The sequence below is a fragment of the Nothobranchius furzeri genome, chromosome 14 (genome assembly GCF_043380555.1).
Source record: "Nothobranchius furzeri strain GRZ-AD chromosome 14, NfurGRZ-RIMD1, whole genome shotgun sequence".
Lineage (NCBI taxonomy): Eukaryota > Metazoa > Chordata > Actinopteri > Cyprinodontiformes > Nothobranchiidae > Nothobranchius > Nothobranchius furzeri.
Genome location: NC_091754.1, coordinates 56,260,885 through 56,271,019, shown reverse-complemented (window position 1 = coordinate 56,271,019; position 10,135 = coordinate 56,260,885).

Genomic DNA, 10,135 nt, shown 5'->3' with positions numbered 1-10,135 from the left:
TTTGCTGTGTGATTCTCATTGACTTGTTGCAGAATAACCATTTTAGCAAGGAACTTTACTGGGAAGCCCAAATGGTGTCCGTTCTGAATTTGCATATGCATCAATAATTTTCTGAATATGAATTTTTTTCTATGTTTATGTATTTAGCAGAAGCTTTTGTCCAAAGCGACTTACAAGTGACAATCGGCATGTTACCCTTGAGGCTAACAACAACAATAACAACAACAACTTGACATCAGTCATGGGGAGTAGTGAACAAGTGAGTGGACGGTATGGGGGGGGGGCTAGTTTAGAAGATTCTGTCTGAAGAGCAGTGTCTTCAGGAGTTTCTTGAAAATTAAAAATGAAGCCCCTGTTCTGGTAGTGCTTGGTAGGCCATTCCACATTTGTGGAACGATGCATGAGAAGAGTCTGGATTGTCCTGAGCGTGGTGTAGGCACTGCTAGACGACGATCCTGTGATGACCGGAGCGGCCGGGCCGAGACGTACGCCTTTGCAAGAGGATTCAGGTAGATGCGAGCCGTACGATCTCGGACTTTGTATGCTAGTGTTAGCAATTTGAATTTGATGCATGCTGCTAGCGGTAGCCAGGGGAGCTCAATGAACAGAGGGGTGACGTGTGCTCTTTTTGGCTGATTAAAGACCAGACGCGCCGCTGCGTTCTGGACCATTTGAAGAGGTCTCACAGTACAGCCTGGAAGACCAGTGTAGCGTTATGAATATGCCATTTCTGCCCTATATTCCGCTACACCAGTTAGAAGGGCATTGCAGTAATCGAGGCGGGAGATGACAGTAGATTGCACCAGGAGCTGGGTGGCATGTTGTGTTAGGTATGGTCTGATCTTTCGTATGTTATACAACACGAGGCGGCATGAACGAGCAACAGAGGCAACATGATCTTTAAAGGTCAGGTGTTCATCAATCACAACACCCAGATTTCGAACTGCCTTTGAAGGAGTCAGAGATAGGAAGTCATTTTGGATTGAGATATTGTGCTGTATGGATAGTTTTGCTAGGATGACAAGTAGTTCAGTTTAGAGAGGTTGAGTTGGAGATGGTGGGATTTCATCCATTTTGATATGTCAGAGAGACAGTTTGATATTCATGCATACAGTGTGGCCGTCCGTTGGAAATGACAGATAGAGCTGGGTGTCATCTGCGTAGCAGTGGTAGGAGAAGCCATGTGATCGAATGATCTCACCCAGTGAGGTGGTGCATATGGCAAAGAGAAGAGGTCCTAGTACAGAGCCCTGGGGGACTCCTGTGGCAAGATGGTGCACGGTAGAGGATTGTCCAAGCCAAGATACACTGAATGATCGTCCTGTGAGGTACGATTCAAACCAGGCATGTGCTTTCTCTGTGATGCCCATGCTAGAGAGTTGCTAAGTTGACAAAAATAATTTGTCATGGACTGGGACAATAAAACCACTCAAAACATGAAACAAATCTGTCCTTTTATTTTCTGTCAAGGTTTGGTTTCAGAAATGATGTCCTTAAAACAAGCTGTTTAAAAAATACCTCAGTTGTGATGTCACAACTCTAGCTGTAGTCAATCAGAAGCAAGAAGGCAATTCTGCCACTTCTAATGAAAATAAGCTGCTTGAGCCTCAACTGATGGCCCAGTTTTTTCTTCTCTTCTCCGTTTCTGGTTAGATTATGTCAATTTGGTGAGACTCAAATTTTTTAGTTAGTTACGTTTTTTCAAACAAAACCTAAAATAACTTTTCCCGCCTGTCGAAACGCTTTCTTGGCATCAAAATGTGTCTTAAAAATTCCCGGACATCATATGTGAAATCTGTGGCACATGGGCAGGTGGTGGAGACAGCCACAGAGAAGGAATGCTCAGACAGATAAGAAGAGAACCGGTCCTTTGAAGACCTACGTAGTCTCTCAGCCTACAGTAGCAAGTGTTAAAGGCCGCAGTCAGGTCCAGCAGAACCAGAACAGAACTGTCCCCTGCATCACTGTGAAAGGTCAGCGTTCAAGAGCTGAACAACACTGGTGAGTGATGCTTTATTTGTGATGTCATAAACTGAAATAACACGAGGGAAGAATTAAACACGTGCAAAGCAGCTATAAGCAATCATGCCACTTCAAAATCAGCTGCTTCGGCCCCAACTGATGACTCATTAAGGGGCATCCCAAAGTGAGGCCAGAAACATCTCGTGATGAATAAAACCAGTAGCCTGGCCGGCCAGAATCATCCTCTCTTTAATTCTACACAGAGAACTAATGCTTCCCATAAAGAAGCATGGGGCTGGCTGGTCAGGCCAGAGCAAATCACAGGATTCTCACAAGCTGGTCACATGCTGATCTGATCAACACTGCCCTCTAGTGGGAGACCACCAACACATCCGTAACATTTATTCCAGGTATGGAAACCTATTTTTTATTATTGTAAACAACAAATATTCATTATAGTGCATATTCTAACAGAAAAGTAAAGATAAATATAAAAGAAGCAAAGAATAACACGAATTCTCTCACACAGCTGAAAAGAGGCAGAAAGGAGTAAAAACTTGTTTGATTCCACCTTTCTCCAAGAAATAGAATTAACCCAAAATAGTTTATTTTTATCATCCCCTTATTTTATTTTGGACTTATTTATACTTGTGTCAATGTTTATTCAGACAGCGATGACGTTTTTATATTTTCTTTAATTTAATATTTTCTTTCTTTCGTTTTTTTTTGTTTGTTTTGTCAAAACTTTTTTATATTTTATTTATTTATTTTGGAAAATAAAAAAAATTGTGCAACTACAGTGCTGGCCTCCTCGATGAGGTGGGGTTGCCTTTGTTCAGATCAACTTAACTTTCAGGGATACAAATCCGGGCACAACACCGGATGAATTTTTCTTTCACTTTCACATTTGAAGTGCGGTACGTGGCGCAGTTTCTCCTTTATCTGAAGGTAATTATATCAACTTGACTCGTTATTAGCCGTTTCTGTTGTTTTCTTTTTCTCGTTTTAGTAGAATAGTTTAGCGAAAAAAGGTTAAATGTAGAAGGGGAAATGAGCCGCTGCTTTGTCCGCTTATAGAACCGCGGTCAAGTGAGCCGTCGCGCGCTGAACTCGGCCGAACAGCCGCTGGAGCGTACACAGATTCACCTGGGTTATCGGAGAAACTGTTACGGTAGTAGTTCAAAAAAGTAAACTCATGTTTTTCTTAAGAATTCGATACTTTGACTGTATACGGGGGCGCAGATAGGATTTTCAAACTGGGGGGGGACAAAGGTACCACCAAACACACGCACGCACGCACGCACGTACACATACACAAGCAATTGCAAGGCCCTTAACTAGAGCTCAGTCAGTTTGTGTAATTTCATCCAACGGTTTACGTAACAACTAACATTATTATATACGTGTTTGAAGCCATTATGCAATTGAACGCTGGCAACAAAGCTCTGCCTGATCAACACTATCCAAGTCAGTCATTTGTTATTCTCCCAATCGATTACTAACCAAAACCTCATGCTTTATGCAAAACATTAAATGATTTTCAGCATACCGATCTTTACAGAAAATATAAAAGCCCTAAAAATATATATTTTAAAAACAATATTCACTTATAGGGTTGGGCATCGTTTGATTTTGAACGATTCCATTTCCAATTCCGGTTCCTATCGATTCCCGATTCCAATTCTTTCAAGACATGACATGTTTTACATGAGCCAGCTAACCACAGGTCCTACTTGATGAAATAATCTTAACTTCAACATGAATTTTAACTCTATCAACAACAACATCACCTTCATTTAGACAAAAACATGTTTTGGAGAAAAAAAAGAAAAAGACTTGCAGCACAACCAGTGTGTTTGATTCTGACCACAACCAAAGTCTGGAAGAAGCCTCTGGGATGAGAGGCTAAATGTCTCCAACAGATCCAGAAACGTCCAGCTGTTTTCAGCTAAAACTCTCAGGATGATCATGTCCAGGATGACTGTGAACTACACCTCCATGCTGCAGCAGCATTCAGTCAGAACAGAAACTTAAACGTAGCTGCTGTCAGTAACAATCTAACAGGTTTAAACATTAAAACTCAACAGAAATAGTTCAAAAAGGAAACACACACACGAGTGTTGGTGAGCGGCTGCGTCTGACTGCTGATGCTCCGTGTGTGTTTTTATTTCTGCAGTGAGGCAAACTCACCTCACACCGCCCAGGGTTTGTTCTTTAAGCTTCTATTAAATCCACCGTGTTGACGTATTTAACATGTTTCCTCTACGCTGCCGGAGTTAAAGTTTACATTACGGAGTAAAAGTTCGGCAGACGCGTTTGTTTATATTTGGGTGGGGGGAGGGGCGACTCGTGCTGCACACAGACAGCTGGTGTGATCAGCTCTGAAAAGCGTTGATCAGTATTTGCAGACCACGTTAATTTGTCACAGAGATCGGCCGCAGATTCCTCTTCTGTCAGCATTCTAGGAATCGAAACTAGGAATTGAAATAAAAAACTGAACGATTCCGGGGAAAAACTAACAGTTTGAACCGGTTCCAATCGATGATCGATGCCCAACTTTATCACTTAGAGCAGTGGTTCCCAAACTTTTCAGCCTGACCAACAGAGGTTCCTTCGTATTGTTAATTTAGAAATTTTCATAATATTTGGAAAGTTTTAATTTATATATAAATGTATAAATCTCTTTTTAAGTTTTATATTTGACCTTTTTTGTGATTATGTGGCACACTTGACTTCCATATTTAACGCATCGGCATCTGCCTCTTTTTACGGCTTTTTTTACATTGTTGCTACGTCTGTCACATTAGCGGTGTTTTACCATCATTTCTACATCATCACGTCCCAGAGAAGGTTAAACCAACATCAAACCCAACGTTTGGAGCTTGTAAACTCCACACACCTCTCGTGCAGCACCAGCTGTCTGATGCTGCAGCAGCGTCCATCTTCCCGGCTGGATGAGTGAATTTCTTCATCAGAGTCAATATTCTGCTTCATAATCAGAGTCAGTCATGACCAGACAAAGTGATCAGTCAACAAAGACCAGACCTGCTGGCAATTATACGTTTAATCTAATATTTGCGCTCTTCATGCTGCACATCTCCTCCTCTCCCCGACTGGGAGCCTCTCGGCGGGAGGCGATTTTCAAACTCTAAAAACTCCCAAACTTGGCTCAGCCTGAAGGTTCCACATCTCCACTATCTTCTGGTGTAAAGTAGTAACTTCATGAGGGATCATATTTGTAGATGAGACTTGTTAAAGTCAGCAATGAGGCTTTGGCGCTTTTAACGAGTCCCAACACTGACAACAACGTACTGAATCTAGAACCAACACGCATAAACAGACAGATCGGTCCCGCCTACTTACACTGTTGGTCTTTTTTAAACACGCAGTAATCGTTGCTTGCCTTTATCGCTTCATCCTGCATCCTAGCAGCAACCACTTTGGCGCCTCTGGGGTCGGTGTTTGTTTACGTCATGCTGCATTCAATGAAATTGGAAAAAGTCTGCGTTTAAAAAAGTCTATGAGGGTTTGTGATCTCATCCATCCATTTTCAGCTGCTTATCCGGTTGGGGTGGCGGGTTTAGCAGCCTAAGCTGAGAGGCCCAGACTTCTCTCTCCCCAGCCACTTGGGCCAGCTCCTCCGGGGAATCTCAAGGCATTCCCTGGCCAGTTGAGAGACATAGTCCGTCCAGTGTGTCCTGGGTCATCCCTTGGGTCTCCTCCCAGTTGAACGTGCCTGGAAAATCTCATCAGGGAGGCGTCCAGGAGGCATCCTGACCAGATGCCCGAGCCACCTCAACTGGCTCCTCTTGATGTGGAGGAGCAGCGGGTCTACTCCGAGCTCGTCTCGGATGACCGAGCTTTTCACCCTATCTCTATGGGAGAGCCCAACCACTCTGTGGAGAAAACTCATTTTGGCCGTTGGTAGCCACGATTTCAGTCTTTCGGTCACTACCCAAAGCTCATGACCATAGGTGAGGTTAGGAACGTAGATCGACTGGTAAATCAAGAGCGTTCCTTCAGCTCTCTCTTCACAGCAGATCTGTACAGCGCCCGCATAGCTGCAGACGCAGCACCAATCCACCTGTCGACCTCATTCTCCAGCCCCCAAGATACTTCAACTCCTCTACTTGAGCCAGGACTTCATCAATGACTCGGAGAAGGCATTCTACCCTTTTCCGACTCAAGACCATGGTCTCAAATTTAGAGGAGCTGATTCTCATCCCAGCTGTTTCACACTTGGCTACGAACCGCTCCAGCGAAAGCTGAACACGTTTTGATGAAGCCAACAGGACCACATCATCTGCAAAAAGCAGAGCACTGATCCTCAGGCCACCATAACAAATCCCCTCTACAACTTGGCTGCACCTAGATAACCTGTCCATAAAAGTTGTGAACAAAATCGGTGTCAAAGGGAAGCCTTGGCGTAGTCCAACTCTAACCGGAATCAAGCTCCACTTACTGCCGGCAATGTGGACCAAGCTCTGACACCGGTCATACAGGGACCTAACAGCCTGTATCAGAGGGCCTGGTACCCCATAATCCCAGATGACCCTCCACAGGGCCCCCCGAGAGATGCGGTCGAACGCCTTCTCCAAATCCACAAAACACGTAGATTAGTTGGGCGAACTCCCACGCACCTTCCTGGACCCTCCTAAGGGTACAGAGCTGGTGCAAAGTTCCACGGCCAGGACGAAAACCACATTTATCTTAGCTGGTCCCATTTATGATTAAGTTAAATTAAAAAAGAAAAGTTGACCTGCAGGGACACTGATGCTACTCTTTTACCGTAATACACCATGTAAGCAGGAAGCCAATTTTTAAATATGACCAAAAATCATCTGGCTTGACAAGTCTTTTGTCCTACTTTCTCTTCAAATATGTGATTATTTTTATTAATTTACATGTTAAAAAAATCCATTTAATTCAACGACTAATCGCATAGACATTATGATATTTACCTCTATGTTTTTTTTAAAGCAAGGTTTTAACAATGTTTATCAAGTTTATAACATTTTTACCAATATAACCAAAGTTCTGGTTATAAATTTACAACATATCTGATATGAAAGCAGCTTTGATCTTAAGAAATTTGTAGCTAATTTAGTTGTAAGAGTGAAAACGTTATTACATAAAAATGTATTTAAAAATAAGATTATTCTGTTAGAAAGTAGCATCAGTTGCATTTTACAGGACATTAAATACAAAAATAAAAGTAGTTTTCAAAGTTCTGCTCTATCCATAAAACATGTTGGTGACTAAAGGGGAAACTGAAAGGTCACAACTATCACAGCACAAAGAGGACTCAAATGCAGAGCTCACACAGTTTTAATCAGCAGAAGGGATTCCTGGCAGTACAGCACAACTGAACAAGTCCAAAACTAACAAAATACACTTTCACAAAGTGTTACTGAGAGCAGGTTCACAGTACTCAACTGAAGAAGACAAACTGGCAAAGGAAACTGTTGCAAAGACGGTTAAATGGAGAAGCCAGGACCCAGGTGCAAGACATGAGGCAGATTAGTGAGGAGCCTCATGTCGTGAAGCTGCCTGTAATGAGACAGGAAGTGAATGCACAAAATAAAACAGGAAGTACCAAAAATACAATAAAACCAGAAACAAGACTGCAAAGCACTCAACCTGCAGAATCACCCATGACATCACCCCCCGCCCCACGCACGGCTCCCGACAGGCCGGGAACATCCGGGTGCCGATCATAAAAGTCCCGAATCAGGGAGGGATCCAAAACATCACTCGCCGGAACCCAAGACCTCTCCTCAGGGCCGTAACCCTCCCAGTCAACGAGGAACTGACGACCCCGATGCCGCACAGCCAACAGCCGCCGCACAGAATAGACCGGGCCCCCCGCAACCATCCGGGGGGGGGGGAGGGGGCCGGGAGGCAGGAACCAGCGCACTCTCCCTGGCCGGCTTAACCCGGCTAACATGAAACGTCGGGTGGCACTTCATGGACCTGGGGAGCTTGAGTTTAACAGCCACAGGGTTAACGACCTTTGACACAGGAAATGGCCCAATAAATCTCGGGGACAACTTACGAAAGTCCGTACGGAGGGCAAGGTCCCGAGTAGACAGCCACACCCTCTGTCCCACCCTGTAAGCCGGAGCAGGGACCCTGAGACGATCAGCAGCCAACTTGTAGGTCGTAGATTGTCTCAGGAGGGTGCGACGCGCCCTAACCCAGGTCCTACGACAACGCCGAACAAGGGCATGGGCAGACGGGACGCTGACCTCCCCTTCTAGAGCAGGAAACGGAGGCGGTTGATAACCATACACACAGTGAAATGGGGAAAGACCTGTAGAAGCGGTTGGCAAGGTGTTGTGGGCAAACTCCACCCACACTAGGTGCTTACACCACGTCGAGGGGCACTCAGCGGCAAGAATGCGTAGACCGGTTCCCAGCTCCTGATTTAGCCTCTCAGCCTGCCCGTTACTCTGGGGATGGTAACCTGAAGAGAGACTGACAGAAGACCCCAACAGGGAACAAAAGGCCTTCCAAAAACGGGAAATGAATTGAGGGCCACGGTCCGAAACAATGTCAACCGGGAAACCATGGATCCTAAAAACTTGAGACAACAATACCTCTGCGGTCATCTTGGCCGTGGGTAACTTAGAAAGGGGAATGAAGTGCACCATCTTAGAAAACCTGTCGACTACAGTGAGAATAGTGGTATTACCTTCAGAAACAGGTAGCCCGGAAACAAAATCCAGAGAGATGTGTGACCAGGGCCGAGTGGGAACGGGGAGAGGGAGAAGTAGGCCAGAAGGACGTGTGTGGGAGGTCTTGTGTCGAGCACATACTGGACAGGCTGCCACATACTCAGCAACATCATGTCTCATAGATGGCCACCAGAACCGTTGCTGAATTACAAACATTGTTCTCTTGACCCCCGGATGGCACGAAAAACGGGAAGCATGGGCCCAGTGAATAACCTGAGACCTCTGGGTAGGGGGAACAAAAAGCCGGTTTGCAGGACAACCATCAGGGGCCTGAACCGAAGCAGCTGCCTGCTTTACCTGCTTCTCCACAGACCAGGTCACTGCTTCAACCACACAAGACAAGGGGAGGACTGGTGCTGGGACCTCAGGAACAGAGGAAACTGTGTTAGGCAGGCGGGACATAGCATCAGGCTTCACATTCTTCGAACCGGGTCGATAAGACACAGTGAAGTTAAAACGTGTAAAAAACAAGGCCCACCTGGCTTGACGAGGATTCAACCTCTTGGCCCGTCTCAGGTACTCTAAATTTTTGTGGTCGGTCCACACAATGAATGGCAGCTTGGACCCCTCGAGCCAGTGGCGCCACTCCTCCAAGGCCACTTTAATGGCCAATAGCTCACGATCCCCAATGTCGTAGTTCCTCTCAGCGGCAGACAGCTTGCGTGACAGGAATGCACAGGGATGAACGCGGTGATCCACCTCGGAGCGCTGAGAGAGAACAGCCCCCACTCCCCCCTCGGAGGCATCCACCTCAACAATGAACTGGAACCGGGCATCTGGCATTACCAGAATCGGAGCAGAAGTGAAACTGTCCTTAAGACTCAGAAAAGCCTTGTCTGCCTGAGAGGACCACTGAAACCTGACTTTTGGGGAGGTCAGAGCGTGCAAAGGGGCGGCAATGCTACTGAAACCCCTAATAAACCGCCGGTAAAAGTTTGCGAAACCTAAAAACCTCTGCACCTCTCTCCTCGAGGTAGGGACCGGCCAGTTCTTGACCGCCTCCACCTTTGTCAGATCCATCTGGATCTCCCCCTGCCTCACAACAAGCCCAAGAAAATGAACAGAAGACTCGTGGAAGGCACACTTCTCTGCCTTCACATAGAGCTGGTGTTGGAGGAGGCGTTGAAGAACCCTCCGCACATGCTGGATATGGGACTGCATATCAGGGGAGAAAATCAGGATATCATCTAGGTACACAAAAACAAAATCATTGAGCATGTCCCGAAGTACATCATTAATCAGAGCCTGAAAAACCGCGGGAGCATTAGAGAGACCAAAAGGCATCACTAGGTACTCATAATGCCCACTGGGCGTATTAAAGGCAGTCTTCCATTCATCCCCCTCCCTCACTCTCACAAGGTGATAAGCATTCCTCAAATCCAACTTAGTAAAAACTGTAGCACCTTGTAAGAGTTCAAAAGCCGAGGAGACCAGAG